The sequence below is a fragment of the Varroa destructor genome, unplaced genomic scaffold (genome assembly GCF_002443255.2).
Source record: "Varroa destructor unplaced genomic scaffold, Vdes_3.0 BEIS01000001.1, whole genome shotgun sequence".
NCBI classification, from domain to species: domain Eukaryota; kingdom Metazoa; phylum Arthropoda; class Arachnida; order Mesostigmata; family Varroidae; genus Varroa; species Varroa destructor.
The window spans coordinates 19,263,536-19,289,692 of record NW_019211454.1 but is presented as its reverse complement, the minus strand read 5'-3'; the positions used below and the strand labels follow the sequence as shown (position 1 = coordinate 19,289,692).

At 42.5% G+C, this 26,157-nt stretch overlaps 1 long non-coding RNA gene across 2 annotated transcripts; it reads right to left on the bottom strand.

Annotated features, from left to right (window-relative positions):
* Positions 1–5,905: 5,905 nt before the first annotated feature.
* Positions 5,906–12,886, bottom strand: LOC147758350 (uncharacterized). 2 transcript variants are annotated; one of them, XR_015318827.1, is made up of 4 exons: positions 12,296–12,787; positions 10,626–11,632; positions 10,377–10,424; positions 5,906–7,688 (listed from the first exon to the last, which is right to left on the bottom strand). It is a non-coding gene; the product is annotated as an uncharacterized LOC147758350 (long non-coding RNA). The 2 variants fall into 2 exon arrangements; XR_015318826.1 differs by lacking the exons at positions 5,906–7,688; positions 10,377–10,424 and having other exon boundaries at positions 10,589–11,632; positions 12,296–12,886.
* Positions 12,887–26,157: the final 13,271 nt, after the last annotated feature.

Sequence of the window (26,157 nt, the reverse complement as noted above, 5' to 3'; positions counted from 1 at the left end):
TAATGAATCAGTAGACAATCTACACAAATCAACTAAAAAATCCATCGGCGTCCACATTCTTACTAGCAATATATATAGCCCCGATCATTATTTTTCTTGAGCCTGATAACGCCGTCTTTGACGAACTAACTGTCCATCCGGCTAACATAAACACCTGCTATAGCATTAGCATTTGCAGGAATTGTGTGCTTCGCTTCACGGGCACCCTTTATTTAAACACTCCTTTCTATTTTGGGAAACTTCTGGTTCGGGTATGATTTCTATATTAGTTGATGTTCATAGTCGATACCATGCCACGTTCCCTTAGCCGGCGTTTGCTTCACTAGTCGCCTCTTCAGTTGCCCCTGGATGGCCTGTCGGTCTTCCCCCAATCCAAATCCAGCACAGACCGCTCAGATCGGGTTCTGCTTGTGCCCAAATAGCGGCATCGTGTCAACAAACGCCATTTATCTTTACATAGAGTAAGTATCTACGGCGCACGGTTTCTCTTCGGAACGCTGCGCTATCGCTCGGAGACAGGTGTCCAGGCCATTTTCTAAATTTGCCCCTGTGTGTTGGGTCGTTCGTTCCTCTGTTTCGTCCGTTCATCATCGGCAGATTGTTTAGCAGAAGAGCTTTATGACATTACCAAACGACTGGTTCCACAAGCGCGTAGCGGCAAAAGTAGGCGTGACCGTGACAGGCACCAGGTGTCGTCGATGTTCCGAATACGAACAGTAAGACTGCGAAGTGCGGCCAGCATGCCCGCTGAAGTAAGGCAACATTATCTAAGCATCGCAGTGGACAGAAGATACCGCCTCAGTATAAGAGAATGACAGTCAAAATGGAACTAAATGTGTCCTGTGTTTAGCTATATGGAATACAGATGGCCAAGAAGGAATTAGGGGCTTAATGGGCATATGGGTATGTTGAATTCCACTATATTTTGAATGCACTTACTTACCCTTCAAGTGTCTGACTGCGTGGACGCATTACAAAAAAAAGCTGGAAAGCTTTTTCTGGAAAATTTAGCCTACCCTTGCATAATTGGTAGAAAACTAAAATTTAAATTAAAAAGTATATTTATCAATGCTATTAATAATGATCGGGAGTATTTCGATGTAGTCAAACATACGTGCGAGGTTGGTGAGATTCGGTAAATGGAATCCGCCTGGAATCAAACGTATCATATCTTGGAAACAACAAGAATCGTTCACCGAATCACGGAACGTTAAGGCCTTATTCGTCTACAATCTCTCCTGTCCAGTTTCGCTTGCCCCTTCGGGCCACAGGCAGTTGGAGCTGTAAGCAGTTACAAATGTGATTTTTTACTGATGATATCAATATCAGACTCGATCAGATCGACGACTTTACTCTCCACGACATGGGCAAATACCTTACTCGCATTTTTTAACAAGTAACATAATCTTATCGCAAATCATCTTTCGTCTATAGGCTTCATGTCTGCATCCGTTCCATTGACAGCAATGCGAAAGAAAAAGTGATAGCTTGTTTAACTCGACAATGCCCAGCTTCAGCATCGTCGTCATCGCAAGTGAAAAGTCACTGGCAAAAACTTAAGAAGCTATTAAGGTAACCGAGTGTCGGTGCTCGCTAGCACCAGTGGCAACGACACGCGAAATGTACTAACTTCGAATGGTCTCGTTCATTACGGGCGGCGTGCATCGCTTCACTAGTAGTAAATGCTAGCATAGGTGATGCAGTCTACACCGTGGGCAAAAACTCGCTCTAACGACATCTGAAGGTTGGAACCATCGTCATGTGTTGGGCGTGTCCCAATATAGGCTACTACTACCCCCACAATCATATGATCTGTTTAGAAGCGGGCAAATTCGCACTGCGGGTTTCAAATTCTACGAACTCCTTTGATCTCGTCCCAAAACAAAACCAGTTCGAATACGAAGTCAATTCAAAACCGCCTTTGTTTTCTCGACGAACCCCAACGTCAATGGTCATCTCCTGCTCGTGGTTACATGCTGTCGGTTCCACCTGGTTTAACCCCACGTGTTTCCCCAGAGCGGGACAAGATGCTCAGTAGAGGATTGGCGAAAGTCATTCGTTGCACAACGGAGAGTACACTCAGATATTCAGTCTTTATTAACAGTCCGAGCAAAAAATGGCGCGGTTTCAGATGCACAAGCAAGTGTGGAAAAATCAGAGGGAGACAAGCTTACGGGAATGCTGTAGATCTATGGATTAAATGGTGTAATTTGGGTGCAAACAATTGAAAAACACTCGTAAAAGTTTTTTACTAATGAGTAGTAAAGCGCCCAGCTATTATAATGTTTAAGGAAGCGAGTCGTAATCGTGGTTCCATACCGATCTTCGTTTGTACTTTTTCCATCTGTGCCCCTTATTTTTTTTCTATTGACAACAGATTGTTTTGTCCTTTCATATACTCGCATCCAGGTACCTTCATCAACAACAACAACAGCTGAAAGTTATCGTAATATTCACATTTAAGACAAGAAGCTCTTTCCATTACCATCGAGTGTTGGCATCGCTGCCTTTATCGTAACGATGGCTCTTACAATATGCAGCACGTGTTGCTTCTGATGCACGTTGATGACAAATATCCAGTAGCAGAGTGAGGGAACTTCCATAGGACTTTATTGCCATGCCAAGATACCGTTTTCTCTTCCCCGGCTCCCTTTTCCATTATTCCAACGACCCACGAGGCCCGACGTTCTTGATCTATAACGAAAGAGTCGCTTCGAAAAGGAGTTCGTGTTAGCCGCTGCTGCCCCACACTATCGACCTTGCAAGCAACGTAACTCAAATAAATCCCGACTACCTGCGCTGGCCGGGCTGCTCGAGTCGGCTCAATGGTGAAGCCAAACGAAGTTGCTGGCCAACGTTCTGAATGGCGCTCGCTTCGTCATACATTTGGATACGTTACAATAGTATGCTGAGTCGACGGATAGGTTAAAGCCGCAAACGATTGCCGCCGATACAGTGGATGGCTTTCACACGATGCAGGGGCATACGATAGTTTAACCGGAAGAAATATGACCTATTTGCAACCGAAAACAGCATTAGCAACAATAGCAGAACTGAGCCATGTTTGGTTTCTGATACGCTGCGCCCTATTAGAGGTTTCGCTTTTGGCGTTTAAACAACGGTGGCTACTTCAGTCGAGCGTCTACGAAGCTGAAATCAACAGTGAAGACCAGCTAAGCTAATTGCTCATCCTGGTAATCCATTTCCTATGTTCCCGTCCACTAAAGTAGCATCCGCGCCGTCGGGTCAGGATTGTACGGCAACAATCATCATTCTTGGTTAAGGAGTAATTTTAGAGGAAGTACATGTGTGTGTGTAAAATGTATGTATGTATGTATGTATGGGCGTGAGTGTATAGTTTGGACCCCGAGACGGGGAAGGCAATGGGCGGGAGGTGGTGGAAAAGGAACGAATAAAAGAGGCCAAGGATGCGTCTTAAAAAAGCTGGAAACGGCATGCAGTGAAAACTGCACAGATCAGACATCAGATCGCAGAGTAACATGCGGCTAGTAGATTAGTTGGACGATAATTGCAAAGAAATAAGATGAAGCTTTGAAGGTGAAATCGAAAAGGAAGAGCAGATACTTGCCATGACCACTTGAGCGTTGTTGCTAAAGGACACGCACAAGCCAAAGTCAAATCAATTTCGCATATAAATAGCGCTTTGGCGGGTACGCGTGTAGATACATCCATGCATGCATGTATACACATGCATTAATTTGCTTCTTGCGTGCAAGAGTTTGCTTTGGAATAATTTCAGCAGGATACTAGACGAAAGGGATATCACTTTATTGAATTATCGATTGACTGCGCTGTCATCTATGCTAATAATATGAACATTATTTTTACAACTATTGCGGAGCTTTTACAAATTATCCCTATGGTAAAGAAGAGAAGAGAAATAGTAAACTTATGATAACATTTACGGATAATTATTTTTATAAGAATTAACAGCCGATCTTATTACTTGGACTTGATGTTTGTACTCCTGGGCGAGAAATGCGGGTCAAGTTGAATAATTGCCAACGGTTTGCTTCGAAAAACTGGCTCATGTTTACGTTGCTACATTGATAAGAGACTCGTTTATGAAAATGATGCCTTGTGTTGGTTTTCGAAATAAAGGTTTGCGAAGGTAGCGTTGACTAAGCCAATCAAGCTTGTAATCTATGGTGATACCCACTGAACACGTAACTGAAATGATTAGATCCGTGTACCAAGTACTGAGAACTAAGTATGGCTTGGAGACAATTTTCCAACGAAACTCCTTGCTGTATAGTAGTAACTTTTCTAAATTATGCTACGGCTTAACGTCGTTGATTGAACTTGGAGAAGGAATTGATTTTGATTAGCAGTATCCCTTGCTCTTATGGAATCGACTAGCGATTATTCTGTGTCCATACGTTTGACAATGTAAATAATTGATGGTAGCGCACTACACACGCATTTCGTAGTTTCTAGCGGATTCTTCACAATCGCCTCAATTCTCCGCTGGATACGTAAATAGCTGCATACGATCGTTAAACTGTTGAGGGGAGCAACATATATTGTATATATAGTCACTACATATGTTAAATATTTTCGCTATCCCAAAAGAAGTGATTGATCAAACATGGCCGGCTTTTGGTTGCAGGACCGGTAATCTTCCTCACGCTTGCGATACCCTTGTGATTTTTTGCCTTGACTAGGTCTATGCTCCGTCTTCGTTCATACCCTTTAACTGCCGGAGGGAACTGTCTGGAAATAAGCTCTAGGAATTTCACTATACATAAAGCCAAATTAAATGATTCTTTTTACGTCTACTTTGAGAAGCGGCTTGCTTTTGGGCTGTCCTATAGCCCACTTAGCCCGTAAGCCTGTTTCTCATGAAATTTGGATATTTCAACCGCAATAAAGGTCGTAACTCTACCTCGCACAAAATCCTCCTCTTCCGAAATCTCTACGCTCTATGTCTTATCAGCGAGTATCGAGTAATGAAAGGTCCTCGTCGCCCACTGTATCAGGGAAGAACTTAGTGAAGGTTTTCAGTAGGTCGGTTGTTGTAGTACATTAAAATTCCCGTAATAATACGGGCCCCTAAGGCTTTGTTAATGTTTATTCTGCCTGTCGATCTACGCAAAGGTTTTTTCCCGTATTATGCTGCAAGATCGCCGGTATTGTTGCTGCTGCCGTTGGTTACCCGGTCTGTGCGAATTTTGTGCCAAGAACAAGTTACTTATTTTTCGGCAACAGAATAAGTTAGCAAAGGATGTCGCAACGAAAAAATATAATATAATTAAGTTGGGTTAGCATACGACAAGCAGAAGCGCGTCGAGTTTCGTTATGTACTTGAACGAACGCTGCACAGGATGGAGAATAAAAGGAATGAAAAAGAAGGAGCTCGTTCCACCGTATGCGTTCGTGATGAGCTAGACAAGGATGTCGGCCTTTCGACACACACCGTTCGTTCCACTTGCACGATATCTCATATCTACATATACAGAGTAGCATGCAGGCAAATGTAGCACAAACACGCTTACGGGTCAGATGAGAGTTTTCGACTTATCTCGATAGTATTTTCATTGCCTATTTTCCATTGATCGAATTTCCAATGCCACAGTGAACGAAAAGAAAGTCTGCCGTGTCCAACCGCATGGGCATGTTGCACTGTGCCATATAAACTAGGTGCTGTCCCAAGGCAAGCTAAGGACGCTCAACGCGAAACCCGAAGAGTTCTTCTGACTCAGTATGGCGTTGAGCTAGCCGCGATGCCATAGAAGCTTTCTTTTTCGCATACGGCGTCTGTAAGCAACCAAACTCGAAATGCTGCAATTTCAGCGTTTATATTGCCCTCCAGGGCATATCTCCATTTTCATTACTCAACCAGTTTCTTTTATACGACGATAACGAACTTTGTGTTGGCGAATACCTCATGGTTCATGAGCCAGCCGGGACTTGCGTAGTGGAAACCAATAGCAGCGAGCCAATACTATAAAGAGTTTGCAGATATTTCTTATGAAGCTTTATTTTGTTTACCTCTAGATATGTTTTCGCGTTAAAATTTTAGAGGGCACATGCATAGTTCACACATTTCCAGAGTGGATAACTAGCTGCAGTGAGGAGGATTCTTTGTCACTCTATGACTCGTCTTTTACCATTTTCGGTATTGATTTCGGCGGAATTCTCCACGTAAAGACAGTTTTGCTTAGAAGTACCTCTAAGCTATTATTATAACTTTATTGATTCTTCTTTTGTTCGATTTTAAAAAGTAAGTACGTCAAAAAGAGATACCTACGTACAATATATTTACATATGGTGGTTTCCTACTTAACAGCCTATACCACAGCTCAATTGACGTTGGCTTGTTTGCTTGACGAAACTGACGTCTTATCTGGTAAAAAAAGTTGCGAAGAGTTGAAGAGGATAAATTACTACCGAAAAGATAAGGATAAAAGAAATATTATAGGGAATATATCGACCATGGAGCAGTTTTTTAACTTGTCGAAACTTGATTAAGATACTTGGTTAATTAGACAGCTAGCGAGTATGCAAAGTTGTATCGGTTTGGGAAACATGCAACAAATTATGCTCGTAGCATGATGTAACTTAGCGACTCACAAGGCATAATTTCAAGGTAGAGACCTAGACTGCATTTGTGTATTATTTCAGTCAATCAGGTCAAAATATGGGCATTTGTTTATTCGGAATAGAATTAACGTTTCATTCTAGATTTTGATTCTAGACCGCTGAATAACCGTAGTGTAATGGTTAACTAATGACGTAATAACAAATGTATTTTCATTGCATTCCGCCATTCTCAGCCATCTCCCATAGTTTTTTTTAATTAGACAAGATAATCTTATTATCGTCCAACCACTTGAAAACGCTTGCACTGAAGACTTATTTCGGTTGCACCCATTTTTCTCGCTTGATAAAGAAAAATATTCCGCTTACATGCCTGAACCGGTGAAGAAATCACTTGGTTGAACCTCTCAATCCTTTCTCAATCAGGCTGTTATCTGGCCGTTCAACCTTTTTGCATATCATACGTTTCTCTATGACATACGCTTCGTACACATGTATATAAAACTCCAATAACAATTCAACATCATTCCTTTTTTCAAAGCTTTTTTTTCCAAACACGTTGCTCAACCCATGACAGGAACCATTTTCCAGGGCTTTGCCGCCCCTTTTTTTACTTTCGACTCGAACAAATTCAAGCTTCACAGGTTCAATAAACCTACTATAGGCCATTCATCTTTTAGACGTCGTCAAGCATCGTCTTCATGAAAGCACAACATGAGTGGTTAACCGCAGTCACTGGACCTGACGGCCAACTAATTTTGCCTAAGCCGATTTAACTTGAAGAACAGCCTTCAAGGCATTTTTGGCCTGCAGCGCTTTGTGTTCTTGGAAGCTTTGTTTCGCTGAACGGCGTCTAATATAAGTGCAAAAACAAAACAACGCTCGAAAACCACTCATGTTTATTCAGCGGCTATAAATAATGTAAAATTTCATCAACCACCAGGGTCGTGGCGATTGTGGGCCTTGATTTGGTCTCTGGACGAACGTATGAAGTTGGGCATTCATCAAGGGCAAATAGCGAACGTCTGTGCATGCAGGCCAAATGGAAGTAACACTAACATAGGAAAGCAGTTTCTGGTTCCAGACTTGGCTTTTTTTTTCACTAGCTGCAAGTCACGTCCTTAGTCCTGAAAAAAAAAAAAGTAATGGAATCGTGATGGAAGTCAATTTCAAAGCCCAATGAAGCAACTTAAACCTTCTGTTCTTGCTTACAACGGCTGCGTATCTAATCTCGCTTAGGGAAATCATAATAGAAGTTGTTAATAAACGTTCTAAAAACCAACATCCTTTAAGGACACATAGTCAGATTTTGCAATACGTTAAAAGAGGTACCGCATTTAGGGAAAACACACTAAATTCTTCGATAAATGATTAAAAATTGGAAATGTTCCTTCTCAGAATATCAGATATGTAGAATATACGACGCCTTGCAGAACTGAAACATTTTCTGATTGTACAGAAAACGTTACACCACCGCTATATCTATTTCACCAGAATATTTGTAAGCAGTCAATGTAAGTTTCCTGCTCTCTTTTTTACTGCCTGCTAACCAACCAACCGTACCACTAATGTGATTTCCGTCCGTGGCTAAGACTTCTACAGCAGATGGTGCCAAAAACTGTTACTTTTATTTTACAACTCAGGCGTGTGTGTATATCTATTGAGACAAAACAGAAACCGAATCTTGGCTGGTTCATGCCTGCTATCTGTCTACGTACAAACAGACATGCGTAGTCGAACTGTATGGAAAACTTCAGTCTACACTCGTTGTTGCGTCCAGGACACGACGCTGTACCGGCAGAAATTTTGACGAATATATTTTCTCGCCACGAACATAAGTAGATGAGCAAACAAGAACAATTAGAATGAACTGGGAAAGCGCGATTGACCCAAAAGACGAGAGCTCAACACTAGAAAACGTTGTAAATGTGATAGTGATTCGTAGGCGATGGAGGACAAACGAACTAAACTAAGCGAGCCACGGCCTTATCTGTCAATCCCGGCCAAAGGGCAAGACCGTCAAGGTCGAGATCCTAGTCGTTCGACCGTCGGGGTAAAGGATGGCCGATAAAACTAACTGAAACATGAAAAAAAAATGGCGATACTTTTTTTTTTCTCTATCAAATTACACATCGAGAACCCATACAAAAAATTGAAAAATAAGACGAACGCACAACAGGCCTGCTAGTCGCTTCTGTTCACTGAGATCTCGCATAAGACCGATATGCAATTGTGAATATTTGAGTTAAATTGCCCTAGTGCCTATACATAAGGAGAGTATAAATGCAATAAGAGGAGTACGTTATATCTCTAATTAAAGTAATTAGAAAAAAAATTTATAGGAATAGTCCATATATTGATTATGGCAGTTTACGAAAGGGCCTAATAACGCGGCACTGGTCTAGAGTTATAATGATTTGATTAGTTGGAAGGTTTAAATTTATAGTAAACTAGGTCTTCTCTAATTGTGATATTATGTTGGGAACAATTTAGCTTTACCTATCAAGTTAGAATAGACCCTATGAGCTTTTTAGCAAACCATTCGACATAAATTTTGTGCTCTATATCGCGGCAGAACTCTCGTTCAGCGCGTAGTGGTCTGTCAATGAATACTGTAGAACTTAGCACTTTTCATTATTATTCATCCAGCGTCCGAAGTTACAGGAAATTCCTTATTCCGATTTGCCCACCTTATACCAAAGTCAGTGATGATGTTCCGCAACCTAAAAATCCTTAAAAAACAATGTTTATGTCTAGAACCAGTTATGCCATGTCTGAATGTGGATCCTCAACTTTTCAAAGCTAAAACAATGATTATCAGTCATGATTGTATATATATTGTTGCCTATCTTGAAATGCAATTTCACGAACAATGACAAAGCGCTGTATAACATCCACTCTATGATACTCTCAAAACATGAATAGTATTTGACAACTATCAACTTAAGCTGAAGTGGCGTAGACGATTAACGCCAAAGACAATGAATGAATCAAATCAGTACTACCCAATGAGACAGTCCGGATTTGTGGACCAGCTAACTGGACATACATATTTGATATTTATCCTTTGTTCCATAGGACTACCTCAAGAAAGATAGCTTGTTGTATCCACCTTATCATAACAGTGGAACAGGGAGTCGAATACACGAAGATCATTGAACTGGATCATCGTGCACATAATGCCAAAGGCCGTACGTACCGCAAATACTTCTGATAGCGATACGCAACGAAGTGATCTCCAGTCACTGCCGTCGAAGGACATAAAGATTAGATCACGTGCACACATACATACATAAACAGGAACCCCGTATAATCAATCATAGATTCTTGCATGTTCCTTATCGCTACATTTACGTCCATTCTTCTATCGAAACGTAGCCGGTAGCGCAAACGTAGCGAATAACTGAATTAAGGCGCTTTTTCAAAGCATCGTGAACAAGCCGGTTCGTTCACGGCTATCAAAGCAGACAGAAATCTTTAAGATCAAGCTAGCGCAGAGTACAAATACCGATACCGGCGTTTAAGGGCATTCTTGAACCCACGCGAGGTACTAAATCTTTTCTACGACGTTCGGGTGCTCGTAACCCGGGCAAAAAATAGTCCACCGAACTTGATGCCGTAAACGATACCAGGCTATACCGGAGCGAGGTGTGATCATGAAACAAAAGCTTCATCCTATTAGTTCCACGCGAACCACGAAAACCCTCTTTTAAAGCATAGAACGCTGAGTATTTAATCGAAGTTTCTGAGAGATAGGGTACGCAGATAACATTGCTGTCTCTGTTCTTGGCGATTAGTGAATTAACTATGCTCACCTCACGAAAGCGTCGTATATAGCACGAAGGCGTTCCTGAAGCCCGAAGCTACAGAGCAGAGAATAGAAGAATATAAATAAGCGCTACTTCAAATAACCATACAGTACAGTGTTTCTTAGGTAATTTTCAATCGATATCATTTTTCTTAGAAACCGGTGTGATATTTGTAGCCTATAGAAAAATACATTTAATTTTAAGAAGGGGGCAGTTAATATACGAGCCGATAAATACACTATTTATTATTCATACTTTAAAAGCGTTCCTGGTTTTATTCGAAAGATCCCGACGATAGAGACACCTTGTAACTAAAATATAAAATATAAATAAAAAAAAATTCAAATTAAATCTTTGTTGGTAGCTTGTTCCTGCATGCACACATCTATTCTACAATGAATATCGCGCTTCACAAATATTTGACCCCGAATTAGGTTTTTAGAGAAACTTTAAGCGATGTTGTCGAAAACGCACCGAAAAATAATTACATCACATTAACATTCACATATACCGACCACATAATCAATTTAAAAAAAAATCACAGTACTGAACGTACGTTTGCCTGTGCGTGTCTGACCTCGAACTTCATATGTTTCTATTGCACTGTTCAGCCATCTGGAAGTTCCACAATGGAAGGAAAAGATAGTATGCTACACCATACAAACTTGTGTATACAATGTATTTATAAATAGATATGTGTTGCTAAATGCGTTGTTGTGTTAGAACATGTCGAGCATTCTTCGCGTTCAAGAAACGTTCCCGTGCTTAAACAACACGGAGGCTGATGCCTTTTATGTATCAGTGAAAGACATTGCAGTGTAAAGTGGCGCATCTGAAGTTGGTTGGCCGCGGCTGCCAGCAAGAAGTCGATGTACAGCTCAGACCGCTTCATTTAAGGCATCGCCAAGTGGAGATATCGCGGAATGGGAAAACGAGCGCTGGTAATGTGTGAGGGTGCTCAAGCGAAGCCTTTTGCTGCTGTTCACACAGAGCGGAAGTCATTCTCGCCCTACATCTAAGCCCAGGGTCCTCCGACCGGCGATGCTCGATCGCGGCCAATGACATCATGGAACTGGAAGCTAGTGCGAACAGTTAAACGAGGTGGGAGGCTGTTGGGTCTTGGGCTTGAGCGTAGTACCGGTGCGCATTTTTTTGACAAACGACTTGTAGAAGATGTTTTGCATCTGCGAACATTTTTGTCGCTTAGGTCTATTCCCAGCGGCGATGTAGCTCAGATGCAACAACGTTTCATCTCGTTTATCCTTAACCCAGCAGGGAAAGAAGAGGTTACGGAGGAAGATTATGGTTAATTTGAGATATATGACATCTATAAATCGGTTCTCATCATATATTTGTAATACATCTATATGTATATGGTGATTTTGTGTGCCGTTATATGGTAAACTGTTTCGACTTTAGTTCTAATTTCTCTATTAGCTAAGGCTATATATGGGATTAGGGGCATTATTAAAATACTTAACTATTGCTGTGCCCTGTTAGGCCGAGCGAGGAATCCGGCGCTGACTAATGAGTATTGATTACATTAGTGAATATTCGATAGCTATCGTCTGATACTTCATTTCATCAGGGATGGATCCTAAACCTGTTTCATCATGTCATCGATTGCACAAGCGCTCAAGCACAAATGAATATTTGGCCTAATGACGATACCTTCACTTGATGCCATAAACCAACGTGGCATCTCAACGTTTTATCCTGCGTAATATAAGAGTTGTTGTATTGCACACGCATAATAGGCCAGTAATGCCGAATACCTTAAGCGTGGTTTAAGGCAGGCGGTGGTGAAGGGCCTAGGTACTGCGATTTCCGACTATCAAAGCCGCAACGTAGCACGCACTTTACGTTTCCGTTCTGTTTAGTAACATCAGCAAAACGTCTTACAAATATTTCATCGATATTCTTACCTGTAGCTGGCGCGATCCAATGCATTCTATAGTTCCTACTGATTTGGGTTACATTCGACCATTTAGCCAGAGGATCTCCTTGGTCCTCCGTTGCGACTACTACTGTTTCTGGGCGGTCGGTTTTTTGCTGAAGCATCGTGTCTGTAGCTCTCGCCACCTTGTCCCAACATCACAAAGTAGATAAGAACAAACGTTTCGGAAGAAAGATTCAGAGACTGCTGTCGTAATACGGAAATATGGCGGCACTTTATGATCGATGTCGCGTCGTATGGTCGGCAGCTTCTTTGGATGTCCGATAGCACTTGTGTTAGTCAGGTGAGGGATGGTTGGATAATATCACAATAGCTATATAAAAGAAACGATAGAGGTTGTAGCTAGAACGAATAATTCTTGCTTAATGGGAGACATTTCTTACTACCTTCTACCTCTATTAGTTCTGCTGAAGTTGCTTTTCATAGTTTGTGTATAGATAACAATGTCATAGCGGTTTCCAATCTGAAATCGTTGTCATTCATTTATGTATTTCTGCGTTCAAATAGATCGCTGTGATGAGCTCGGCTGAAACGTATAGATAGTATTAGCGTGTACGCTTTCTGTGTTTCCCGTCCGCGCAAGGCGAAATGTAAACGAGCAGGGGGGCAAAATGAATGCGTAGAAATAGGCTTTGAATATTCAGTGCCAAGAACACACTGGCGGTATACAGATCTATAATAGTTCGTACGCTCAAACCTGCGCAAGCGTTTACCATCTACTACGGCAAAGTTCGATAACAGATCTGAGTAGCGTTTAAATGAAATGTCCATAAACGGAAAGCTTTGACGTATTAACGCTATGTCTGAACTTAAGCGTCGACAAGGAAGACGTTTCTGAACTTGAAAAGATTGGTAATGTTACGCGTTTACATATTTTATGTGTAGCAGGCTTCAAGAGCGAGACTTCAATAAATAGCTTGGCCACCGAGAAGCAGTAAAATTTACGCAGACGTATTAAATGTCACTCTTATTTGATATGAGTACAGCGCATCAGCCCTATATTAGGCAGTGCGTAAATCAGCGAACTTGTATTCGTGTATAATAAATAGGCCCTTATAGAACTTATTCGTCAGACTCAGGCCATGATGCAAGTTCAGTTGACAATGGCATTTACGGAGCTGATAAGGACGCGCACTGTAGTTCCAATTGTTGCGTATCAAATAATTGCTTGGTGCGAGGTGCTTTGAGATATTAGTATGCGATTCCTTAATTTAGCGTAGATGGGGTGGCTAAAAGTATAACGTTGGTATAGTACTGCAAAGTCGTTGAAACTACAGGTATTAATACTCTATCCAACATATGTTATCCAACTGTACTTATTATGTGGCCAGCTTGCGTGGTCTGCTAACGTTCTTATCTCGCAGTGCCTCAGTGGCCCTATAAAATAGTAACGGGGACATCCAGCATCCACCCACTGGTATCATCTTGATGTCAGAAGGCTTACAACGAGGTATACAGACAATTCTCCATTTCTGCTCTTTTTTTCTCTGCAGTTATTTCCTTGAGGGCAACCTTAGGCAAAGAGATCGTACTGCTTGCTTATCTCTTACCTAGTCCATGCACGGTAACTGGATATCAGTACACTTTCTGTGTACACATGCACAGCAAAAAAGGAAAAAATTGTACAAACAGATAGACGGACAAAGGCCAAGAGTGAAGCAGATAGAAGCAACGTATCGCGCAGATATATCTGGATCATATAAAAGAATACGAGTGTATATAGACGAAGAAATAACGGCCATCCGAGGGAGTGTGGCCATGCTGGTAAAGTACAAGCTTGTAAAGTAGCAAAATGGGAGCAGTTCATCGCAAAGACGAATGCATGCCTAGAGATCTGAAGACTACGAGAAACATTATTTGCAACGGCATACATACATGTATGAGACATTGTACCTTGGCCACAATCGCCCACTGTTTTCTGTCGTCTATACTGTCTGTCGGCACGAGCCGACCCTCTTTTCTCAGCGGTGGATTTGCTTTGGGCGGTAGACGCATATACGTGATCCGGATATCATTGTAGTGAAAGCGACAGTGGTAATGGGTATCGCGACAGCTACGATAGCCAATTCTGTCTGGCTCTCGATCTCTCCACCGTTTCCGTTAGGTGGCGCTGTTCTTAACGTATGGCATTGTTTTCTATATCTCTCCACGCCAATGTGACCTGTCCTATTATTGAAGTGGCCTGACTGACAGAAAATCAGCAGTAACAAAACAAGCAACCAGTATTTTACCTGTGCAAAAGGGTACGCTGCTGAGCATGAGGAATCTGTTATTTGAAATGCGTTTGTTGCATACACCAAGAATACGCAGCGCTTCGACAAGTAACTTTAGTAAGTTTCCTAGATGACACGTTTTACCAGTTATTTCGTACTCTATTTAATGACGAACGAATACGCATGCAGCCGCAGGCCATCCTGATAAATAGTGCTTGCCATTATGTAGATAAATTTATAACAATCACGAATTAGACAATAACGTCTAGAAATGAAACAGAGAATTATCGCCCGAGATGCCACGTATATTTTACGCTTAGAATTTTTTTTTTTCATTTTCTTTAGGCAATTTCCACCATGGGCGCGCTTACGATGCCACTAGATACTTTCATTTCGGTAGCATTTTTTCCTCGTAATGTAGAAATTGTATTTATAGCTGATCGTTTGAAGCCCCCAAACCTGGTCGCCGTCAAGACATTAATATCAGAAAATGCTATACTCGACACCGTATCTAACAACGGTAGAATGATATGATCAATCACTATAGAAATCGTTGCGTTTTAAGAGCGGCGCGATAAGCAAAAGCGTTTGACGACGACGACCGTGGATGTAACACCACACAAATCTCGGCCAAGATAAACGTTCATTATTGGCACCAGACGTTCTCACCTTTTCTGTTTCCACTCGAGTCGTTTTTAGTTTTGCATCGCTCAACATATGTACATATTGGCTGTAGCTCATATCCCATATCGCGGTCTTCATCTGACACTGTGGGTTCTCTTTATACTACGACTATGGGTGTACGCGATAGAATCTCGAGACGTTCAGATCGAGGCCCGCCTAAGAAAAGGCTCGTTCCACTTGCATCAACGAAGAGATTCTCTTTCATTTTGCCTTTCTCCAGCCAGCCTGTCAGTAGACCAACACTATTGTTCCATGTGAGATGTGTCCGCCTCTAAACAGTGTTAACTGCATAGCACTTAACTATATGTCCTATTTGATTGTTTTACCCTCTCGTCTACTCGACCGCTATGAAGAGATATTAAAACCATAGCTAATGAAACCCCATCGGTCGATTCCCGGCGACTGCCCAGCGGCTGTAGAAGAGCGTAACTTTTTTGTCATTATATTTGTTTCCCCCCTAACAATAGACTAGCTGACAAAAAAGCGCATTTTTTTCGTCTATACTTGCACATTCAGAAAGAGTCGTCTTAAGGGGCTGGGTTATTGTCAACCCAGACACAGCCTAAATGTTTCAAGTCCAGCACCGCCATTAGGCATTTTGTCAGAGGGCTGGCTCCCAGCATAAGACGCAGTGTGCCTATGTCCAGGTCCAAACTTAGACCACTTCGTCTCCCTAAGATTAGCGGTCAAATGCGTTACCCCCCAAGCTATTACGAGAACAACTTATACCCTAAGCGGGTCACATCGGCCAGTTTCTCGCGGTGCGGCTAGTGTCGATGATAGAGGCAGATTTCGGTTTGGAAGGACAGCGCTTGTCTTGTAGTCTTGGGAAACAGTCTACCTAACGATACGGCGTTGCAGCCGCTGCAGACGAAAACAGCCACAACAACTAAATGCAACATCGTCGTCTCCTAATTTCGCCTTGCAGATGTGTCAAAGTGGACGGCTGCCATTCTAAACCTTGATAGAAGAGAAAAACTGGTGAAAGCACAAAGTTGGCGAATGTGTGAAATGGAATGAGGTGCTGAGGGAGTCTTTTTAACGGTGACGGTGGCGGAGACGGAAGCTGCAATGTCTGTAGTCGTGGGGCTTATACGGGTGTGATAAATTGAGTCGGTGGTTAATAGATACAATGGACAATGGCAGGAAGCTTCTGATGAGAAGTTTTCAGCTAGATCAAGCTAGAAGGACCTGTCTCGTCTATCTTCCCTGCAGGAAAGCTATGAATGGGTAATTATTAGCTGTGATTATTTCGAACTAGCGGAAAAGCAAGGCAGAAGGAGAGATTTTAAATGTACTCACCATAGCCACTCCCCTTGGATGGGCAGGAATAGAATATGCAGTAACAATTTGAAATGTTGTACTAGATCCAACGTTTAGAAGTCAGTGTTTTTCTAGAAGAAAGTGTTTTTCTAACTTTAGGGTATGTGAGGTAGTTTAGGTTTATCCACATTCAATTCGTTTCATTCTAGAGGAATCCTCTCATCCGAAGCAGATCCTAAACAATTAGGTACAAAATGTATATATATTTAGGTTTAGTTCATTTTAAAATCGAAACGGCTGATTAAAATAGGCACAGTCTCAAGACCTAAGATAGGGGAATGTAAACATTTAGTGGGTGTTACTGCAGGTAGAATCTGTAGATGTGACGTTCACTATCCGTAAACAAAAAATTAAATATTATCTTTTAAAAAAAATGGTTTAGATATTTGCCCTCGTAGTGCTGCTGTGCTGTGACGTGTCTGACTTAATTAAGTTTCACTTGAGTAGACTTTAACATGATCCGCACCTATAGTCAATAGAAACCGTTTCCTTTAATTAAAAAAAAAGACTTTGTGGAGGCCGCGAACATGACCTCTTCATTCACAACGGTAAGCGTTATTGAATTGAATTCATTTGAAGGCTAGCATGGTCGCAATGAGCTGAACGTATTATGTGCGAGTATGTAGAAAATCGTTAGGAAGATCATAACCTCAAAGGCGATAAGTAATGGCTTGATTTAATCCATACAGCAACAGCAATATCTATTCGTTTTCGCGGCCAGATCCGTAACCGTTTTGCTTCAGATTTATTCGTAGTACTTTGTAACATTGCGAGAGTATAAAAAAGAGGGTTCCCGCGCGCAGCTTATGCCCCCTTACCAGCGGGTGCGCTTTAAGCCTGGCGAAATATGGATGACAGAGCGAAGATATAAATTGTTTATAGGGAAGAATGGTTGTTGACGCTTAATGAGGCCCTTGAGGCAGGTTACCCTTTACTGTAGCAGCGGGCTAACGTGCTTTAACGACTGGCAGCTAAAAACGCGCTAATGAAAAGTGCGATCACAGTCCAAGAAGTTGATTCGACGGTGACGGTGACTTCATTTAAATCGACGTTTCAAAGTTTGTCGCTTAATTTTTGTGTTGTTCAGTCTCCAGCCGTACCTTCAGACCGTCCTCATTGAGACTCCGGCATTTTAAATGTGTGCGAACAGCTATTATTCGATACACACGCGTACACCATACAAGCAGCAGGTCGGCAGCAATTGGAAAATTTTCACCCGGAACCACATCAATTTAGCCACTACCTCCACTGGACTTCCTTTCAGTAGTTTTGTCCGCACACTGATCTGATGCCAGACCATAAAGGTCGGAACGATAGAATTTCAGTACTGTCTATCCAACGTAACCCACTGGCACTTATCAACACATATTATAGTCACACGGACGGCGAGGCCTTTTAAGCAATCGACTTCCGCACACTTCTTGGCTGCAACTTGTGCTTCACAGAGGCCGCGCCGTCTAGTGGTCAGCAAGGCAATCAGGAAATGAGAGTTGGAATTGATTTTTGGTGCAGACGATTCCCATTACTCGCCTGAAGGCAGGTGAGACCAGCGACAGGGGCAACATAAGAGAACCACTGAAAGGAATCCTACTCCAATTGTCTGACCGGCCAACAATAGCAGTAATACTACAAGTGGTTGGCCCCTCGAAGGATAACAACGAGACACCGTAGAAAGTCTTTCACGGTTGTACACAGTAGAAAAGCAGCAGGCCCTCTGTTTGTCGTGTGACTGTCAAGGCGTCGTTTTCTGCCTTTTTCACCGAACTCGGTATAGGGATCTATAGCAGTAAAAGAGGGCGCTTCGGGGGATGTGTAAAATAGGGTACTACTACGTCTGCGTAAGCAATAGCAAAGGGCCAGCGCGCCGATGTATCCTAGGACGGGAATAGAGAGGATTCTGTATACCATCAGTACGTCCAAGAGTGGCGCACAGTGTTGGTAACAATGTTGCTGAAAGATGAGGAAAAAAACAAAAAACAGAAGAAAAAGAACAGACGAGACGGCAGCCACAGCAGCAGCGGTAATCGTTTCTTTAGCAACAAACAAATAACAATTCGTGCTCGTTTTCTCGTGCACAGCTTTTTGCTGTTCGTCTCTTAGCCCCGTTTCATTGAACCGGTCGCAGCGACGGTGGGGGGAAGGAGGGGGCGGCAACAGAACGAAGGCCAACGGTGCCTGCACTACCTCAATCCATCTTACACGAAAACGAGGCTCATCGCCCTTTATATATGGAGAACTGGTTATCAGGTAGAAGAGAGAGGCTCTAGATGAGGCTGCCTGCTAAGTTAGATAGGTGTGTCTCAACATACCATCTTCTGTGGTGTCGACGGGTGGAACAGCGAATGAGGAAAGTGCACAGTCCTGTGAAACGTTTTCGGGACTGGCGAAGAACAAAAACCATAAAGAACCAAAAAGGGAGCCCTTATACCACACATGACTCTATTTACACTCTTTCTCTGTTAGCATTTACATCTGGGCGGCCTTTGCTTCTGTCTGGGAAGTGGAAAGGCCATGGAGAACTGTTCGCCTATGCCTGTTCAACTTCAGCTAGTACAATTGTTAGAACTACTACTACTACTAGTATTACTACTACTACTAGTACTAGTACTAGTACTACTACTACTACTACGACTAGTACTGCTAGTAGTGCTACTACTACTAGTACTATTACTACTACTCTACTAGTCGCTATCGGTCGAACCGTCGTTTCGTTTGATGCGGCGCGCCCGCAAGCAGTAGCTGGTGGCAGCTTACTTGTTGTAATTTATTATGATCCTGGCCTGAGCTGGTCTCCTTGTCTCTTTTTTTCGACCTTGAAAGATCAATCTCCGTTTAGAAGAAAAGAGAACATCTCGGTGGACTTTTGCTACTTGCACTATAGGAAAGTAGAGACTAAGGAACAGAATGGCGGCTTTATCGAAGACGTTGGTAGTTTCTGCTGTTTACGTTTTGGGGGTCTTGTTTCGATGCTGTGTTTCTCTCCCTCTTTTTCTTTGGTTTTCGCGCTTCCGTCTGTTGCAAGATAGATTCCCTTCCGGACGCTTTAGCGTCGGTTAGTTTTTCTATGGGCAGGGTCACTCATTTATGGGCGTTCCTTTTTGTTTGGAGTTCTTGTTGTCGACTTGAAAAAAAATCGCTTTATTGGCGTCAATGTTTTGTTCTGCCCCCGTTGTTTTCGTAAAAAGATTTTCAGAAGAAGAAACGCTTGAAATTAGGTTCTACAAGAAGTCAATGTAATAATTTCAGCCTTCAGTGACGCCTTCAGAGACAACTCTCAGATAAAAATTTAAAACTACAAACCCTCCAGGAGAAATCTGCGAAACCCATAAAAGATATAGTAGTCTCCTTTTCTCTGGGTTTACCCATTAAGGTGAACAGTTACATGTATATATTAGCTGATTATTGATATTTTTTCGCTGGTTTGCGTGAAGAAAATGTTGAAGCGTGTAACAATGAGAATAAATCGGATTGCTGTTGGCAATAGCTATTAGTCAGAACAATATCATGTTGCAAGGTAACAATATGGCGCTCTAGATACTACCATAAACAACAACCAGGTTCAACTATAAAGTACTATCTTGGCCATTTCCATGAGGCAATCCAGCCCCTTTATGTATGGTAATTACTGTAGGAGCTTCGATTCAAAAATTATTCTTTTCTTAGTTTTTCTCCAAGGTCGCTCTTAATATTTATATACCCTATCTGCAGGAATTATGCAATCTGGTCCGATGGGCGGCTAGTGCTGGTACGTTAGTTCCTCAAATACATGTGTTCTTGGCAAAACAAATGGCTACTTCCAAAATTCCCATTGGCGGGTACGATGGCAACAGTTTGCAAAGAGACTTACTCGCATAAAGAAACCACTCTAATAGAATCCTACTTATCGATCTCAATCATTCAGCGTCGGCCTTCAAAAAGGATGCCACCGCCAGTGTTGCGATGCCAGCTCACAACGTTGGCGGGTGCCGGAGCCTAAGACCCCTAAATACCTAAAAGGTCTAAACCGTTAGAAATTGCGTATAGCTTTACCGAGCGGACAGAGCGTAGAAAATTGCTTGGTATAGCAAAATTTCGTCACCTACTTTTGTATGTTCATAGCTGACAAGTGTCCTCATAACAGAGCAATGGTAACGTAATTACCTACGAAATGTATAGACACTAGATTGAAATCCGGGAATAAACGCGCTTACTCTTTTTCTGGAAAGCGCCAATAGCAATGTCTAACGGCTTATACATTAGACGTAAACCTCGAAATATTTAAGATATGTATTTACTTCGTTTTCATTCTGGCTAGGTACTATGACGCATCTGCCACCAGAATCAGATAACACCAAGACGTAGTGGTCGTTGTTTTTATCGTAAAGCACGCGCGTATCGTAAAGAGTGCGCTTTATAATCAAGTTGAAAACGGAAGTCAGCATTTTATTTTTTTATAAAAATAAGCGCTGTCCTTGGGTTCTGTGTCCTGTGTTGATTGCAGTATTTACATAACGGGTCGTTTACACCGTATACGCTGGTGTCAAGATGAACTGTGGAGAGACACTTAACTAGTTTGCTGATTTTGCGTATGATTTATGTTACATGTATAACATTAGACACAGAAAGCGGGCGTGAAGGGGCGCCAAGCCAATTTTTTTTCTCGCGTATGAAAACATAGTAAAAGGCTTCACAGCGACCAATGAGACCGAACGAATAGGGACCGCGAATTGTGAAAACGTCGCCAGTCCGTGGAGGTAGAGAGTAACGGCGCTAGAGACCGAAGAATCAGACCAGTTTCTCCCGCATAGGGTATGACAACGATGGAATCTCTGAAATTGCCACCCCCCTCCCTGCTTGCCCCTCGCTTCCGCCCCGTTTGCCCCATTTATTAATTTCGCACTGGGTTTTCCTGCTCTCTTTCGTGAAAAGATCCGTTTTCTCCCATTCTCTCTATTCGCTTGGTCTTGTCTCGACGCCAACGAGGTGTGATATAGCTTGTGTAGATTCTATGAACAACAGCTCCTTATTCGTTTGCGCTTTTACACCTTTGGCGAGTTGCTTCTTGGCAGGGTACAGCAAATCAAAGTATGGATGGCACTCCCAGCAACCAAAAGCCCCCTTCGCCTCCGTTTCCGTATCCATGGTCACCGACCAACACAACCGTCAGAAGGGGTCTTCACATCTGACAGCTGAATGGCAGGCCGTTACACCGATTCTGCTACTACTCTCTATGTAACGAAGACCTCTTTGAAACAGGTCAGCCAAGGCAGTACGGGCATTACTTGTATGTACGGATACGACTGGTCGTCTGGTTTCCTGCTCCCCTACAACTGACTGGAACAAAAAGAGCTTCGAGGGCCCAAAGAGAACAGGGTCAGGGGGAACGACGGCCTGTCGTCGGGAACTAACCGGGCGCAATAAAACCACCGAGATTCGTGGAACAATGAAAGGCAAAAATTAGAATGGAGCTGAACATTTAAGCATGCGTCAGATAACGAAACCGGCAATGGCGAATGGCGTCGAATAGGCGTACGATGGAATGAGAGAAAAGCAGCTACAGACAGAGCGACCATTGAACAGTGTCTGACGTACAGATAAATCTACTTCTGTATCAGGGAGACGGGAGTCTGGGCTGAACCCAACTTTTGGGCACTCTGTAGGGGTACTGGGTTGGCGATGCGTCCGCGAACCGCGAAACCGAAATTTGGGCAGAACTCCTAAATAGGATCCGCCATCGCCGCGCTAAACGAAAAGGCAAGCCGGGGAGTGCGGCTTCGGAGCGTGCAAGAAGGACATGTTCGAAGGCAGCCGAACCAACGAAGAACTTGGTCACCTCGCAGACACAGTGCAAAAACAGCTGACGCTTGAGTGACGCCGACTGGGTGATGATTTATAATAGCATGAGCAGCGCCGGATAGACCGACTGTATTGCCATCTTCGTGATGACATCCTGAATGGGAGGAACATGTCCCTGCTTTGCCGTCATGCCCGTTTACCTAGTTTTCCCAAAGCTCACCCTTCGTTTCTCCCAAATATTCCCCTTTCCCTTTTTCATTGTTCCTTCATCGTGTTTCATCCTTATCCGCTGCGCTCTCATAACGACAACGTAGCGTTTCTCTCCTGTAAAGAAAAGCAAAGCCGGAAAAGGCAAAGCTCTTGCAAGGCTTCGAAGCCATCAACGCCGTTATTCCTATTCGTGCCGCCGAAGCGCTACTGGCACCCGCTGTCGATGATCTGAGAAAAAGGTGAGCAGAGCGAAAACCAGCGCGAAGGAGAAAGAGTTGGAAACGTGCCAGAATAAATGCATGGCTAACGAACCAGACGTCACAATGAAGCGCAGCAACGCTAATAGGATGATGGGTGTTGGTTGTTCGGAGTGCAGACCGGTGAGGAGCGGTTGATGTCAAAAAACGAATAAGAGAAAGCGAGCTACGGAGTCAGCAGCCCGAAGGTATACTACAACAAAGTAGGGTATTGTTACTGATAATGCCGGAGCTTCTACCCGTACGAGTGACGTTTGAAAGCTGCACTAAAGCAGGTAAGCAAGCCGTGCTGATGATGGTTGTCCATGGTCATTTACAGAATAAAAGGCACCTGTCTAGACATGCATTCTTACCATTGTGAGGTTATACAGTGGGCGTACAAACGTCTCGATAGAATATGTGGCTCGTTACTATTGCCACTATAAAAAGAAAAAAAGCTTCGAACTTTCTACCGACTGGAACCGTCCCCGGGGTGTCAGGTCGTAAGATTGGTCCATCAATGTGAGCATTGTGTATCTACGGCATTTATCTAACATACACGCCAAATCTGATTTTAAAACTCGCAGAAGGATAGGCCCATAGCGTTAAACGGAGGCTTCTCTTTTTCGGTGATTACATAAAAGTGAAGTTCGTTATTACTGGCATCCTGCAGCCGTTTCTACTGAACAAAGAAGAGAGTATTTCGAACAGATGGCCGACGTAGATACAACAGCCTTCTATTACTGATGTCATTTTTATACGTGTGTAGTAGGCACTGCCAAGTGGTATCATCCATTGAGAGTAGTGTCTATATTTTTTGTTTTGATATTCGCTTGCTGCATCGGAATATATCATTAATATCACTGAACGGCTGGTATCATTACGATAACTAGACACAAATGGCTTCGGAAGCTTCAATTTGAGTGGACAACTTTTACGAGGCATTGCGTCGATGTGTGTGTTACGCTAATGTAAGCAGGAGAGCACTGACATAAGTGTGTATCTGCTTATGTCTGCTGAGAAACACTTATCGGATTGAGAGTTAGTGCTTTACAGACATATATGTGGCCATAAAACAACTTTGCAGTGACCTGATGTAGGCGAAAAATGCGGAGCCGTAGGCTTAGGTGACCATGTCCAATATGGTCGTCACATGCATCTTCAACACCAGTTTGTATTCTATCCTTGCTAGCTCTAGTGGCTTCAGACTAGGTCAGACCCATATCACACGACGAGTGATCGTATATTGCAAGTGACATTTCTGACCGTTGCACTTCTACGCTATCCGACTAAGTGTTCCGACGTTCAGATAATACTTAAGACTATAACGAGTTTCGATTAAACATGGCTTCGCATCTTCGCGTTAAAGGAAAACTATCTGCCTGCACAGTTACTTAATGGCATCACGATGACGCTAATGATATATTTTATGTCGGGCCAGCAAAAACGCGTGATCACAGCCTCGAGCGGGGTCATCCGTCGCCGAGCTCCTGCAACCGCCAAAAAGATCGGAGCATTGTCACTGTGATTATTAAAAGGTGACCGGGGAAAATAATAAATCGACAAGATGCGGACGGTTTCAGCTTCTATGTTATGGCGGACGCGACGAAAAAAACCGGTTGAGGCTGAAAATAACGGCTGCTGACACTGCCACAACTCCGGTGCACGTACCTGTTCCAACCAATACTTCTGCTGTAATTCATGACAAAAGCACGATCTAGATTCATTTGGATGCCACTTGCCAGCAGCAGGCTCCAGCAGAAATCGAAAATTAAGGTGCAAATCGGCGTAATTATTCTTCAGTTACTAACGTTTCTATTGCCGCTGCGGAAACCAGCAAACAAAAGCACAAATCGTCAACGATGCTTATGACGTAAATAGACGTAAAATCGCTTATGGCAGAATCTACTATCAACGCACAGCTTACGAGCGGTAACAACGACGGCAACGTCGCCGACAACGTTAACAACAACAATAAACGTGATGGGCTAAGCAAGAAAGATAAAAATGTGGGAAAATTTTGTGAGCAACAAAGAAGCAGCTCGCCTGCTGGAAGAAGGTCATAAACAAATAGTAACCGCAATAACGTGCTATACGATAAAGCACGTGTATATATATATATATATATTGACTGGAGTGCAAACCTTACGACAGTTTGAAGACTTGCCTTTTACATTTCGTTTAACTATCAACGAAGTAGAATATAATAAAAATATCAATAACCATAAAAGATAATCGAAGGCTCTCAAATTGCTAAGTTTACGTTGTTTCATTCTGTGTAGATGTATAGTGTTAGCCTATTTAAGCCTCGTGATCATCGACAGGCTTTTACCGTTAGCCCGTATAGGAGGACTGGTCCTGGTTGTTGCTGAAAAAAGAAGGGATTCATTTTTTTCGTTTAAAAAATCGTTCGGATATTCAAAATGAACTTCGCTTGTGCGCAACATCATACGATTTTCGGCTTCAAGTTTAAATTTCAAATAGCTACGTTGAAAAATAGAGGTAGAGATTTGGTCCAATATTAATCCTTCGAGGTTATAGAAGCCATAGAAAGTATTTCCGAGTTGAAACTCGGTATGGCCACATACAAGGATAGTCTAACTATTCGCTGAGTTGTGAAACGGCACGGATTTCGTTCAAAATCAAAATACAGTGATTTCCATATGGTCCTTGGCGCTTGATAATCGTCCGTATTCTGTAAAACAGAGATATTTTGAATAGTGAAAATAATCAATCAACCAATATGTAGAATTAATGGCCACCACACGTTCACTTTGTCATTTTTCGAATGTGGCCACGTGTAACTGTGCCACCGAAATTCCCTATTTTTGCATTATTTTCTGGGAACAGATAAATAGCAGTTATCGTTTTTCGGACACTCGGCATCATTCATATCTATCGTGACTGAAAATACAGCTCTGAGATCTTTGAAGCCGCCAGTCTACACCGTGCAGGTCGTTTGTAGCTTCTCTGTTATTTCTGCGGCCCTAAAACGTCGCCGTCAGCCACTATTTCCTACACATAAAACTTTAGCATATCATTGTATCTAGTTATAAAAAATATTCTTGACAAATTTATAAAATCTTGTAACTGATATGTTACTATATTAATAAATTTGCCCTTATCACTAAAATCATATCGCGGCCGACGGAATTGACCTCGAGAGTATTTCGCCGCTGCCGTTCACAGTTTTTCTAAGTTTAGTAATAAGATTGATTTACCATACGGGAATACTGCGAGCATATTGCCTCAAAGCTGACTCTGTTTGGACCCTTGTGGTGACACTGGGTCACGAAAGTAGCCGTTTGTATGTCTCGAGTGTTTTGACTGAACTGCAGACATGGCAATTAAATTAATTATATTTTTTTGCAGCTATATAAGTAGCCTAA